This window comes from Pteropus alecto, unplaced genomic scaffold, assembly GCF_000325575.1.
Source record: "Pteropus alecto unplaced genomic scaffold, ASM32557v1 scaffold98, whole genome shotgun sequence".
Lineage (NCBI taxonomy): Eukaryota > Metazoa > Chordata > Mammalia > Chiroptera > Pteropodidae > Pteropus > Pteropus alecto.
Window position 1 is genome coordinate 13,393,079 of NW_006443570.1, and position 788 is coordinate 13,393,866.

The 788-nt window shown below is 34.9% G+C and overlaps 1 pseudogene; it reads right to left on the reverse strand.

The window, feature by feature from the left end:
- Positions 1-670: 670 nt before the first annotated feature.
- LOC112473276 lies at positions 671-788 on the reverse strand (annotated as a pseudogene).

Genomic DNA, 788 nt, shown 5'->3' on the forward strand with positions numbered 1-788 from the left:
ATGGCCCAAGGCAACCACTGATTGGCTTTCTGTCATTATGAATTAACATTGCCTACTTTAGAATTCCACGTAAATGGCTTCACACAGTATTTTAACCACCCTATCTGCCGCAAGTAACAGCAGTTCATTCACTTATTTATATTACTGAGCAATGTTCCATTACATGGATATATGACAATTTATATATCCATTCAGTAGTTGTTTCTAGTTTTTGGCTACTGCAAATCAAACACCTATGAAGATTCAAGTACAAGTCTCTATGTAGACATATCTTTTTAATTCTCTTAGGTGAATATTTACAAGTGGAATTGCTGAGTGATATGTATATTTAACATTATAAGAAACTGTGAAATGTTTTTTCAAAGCTGCTATAATATGAGCTCCATTATCTCTTCAACATTTTTTATTGTCAGTCTTTTGAAATTTTAGTCACTTCAGTGAGTGTTTGGTAATTTCTTATGGTTTTAATATGCTATATTTTCTTGGTGACCAGTGATACTGATCAGCTTTACATGCACTAAGTGTCTATTTGCATATTTTCTTTTGTGACATGATTATTCAAATCTTTTGTCCATTTAATTGGTGTAGATTTGTCGGGGGTTTTTTCTTGCCAATGTATGGTATCCCATGTCATTTTCTTTTCTTTTTTCTTATTATTTATTATTATTTATGCCTACACCACCTGGTCTTCCTAGGTGGTCTCCCATCCAAGTACTAATCAGGCCCGACCCTGCTTAGTTCCAAGATCAGATGGGATCGGGCTTGTTCAGGGTGCCATGGCCATAGAC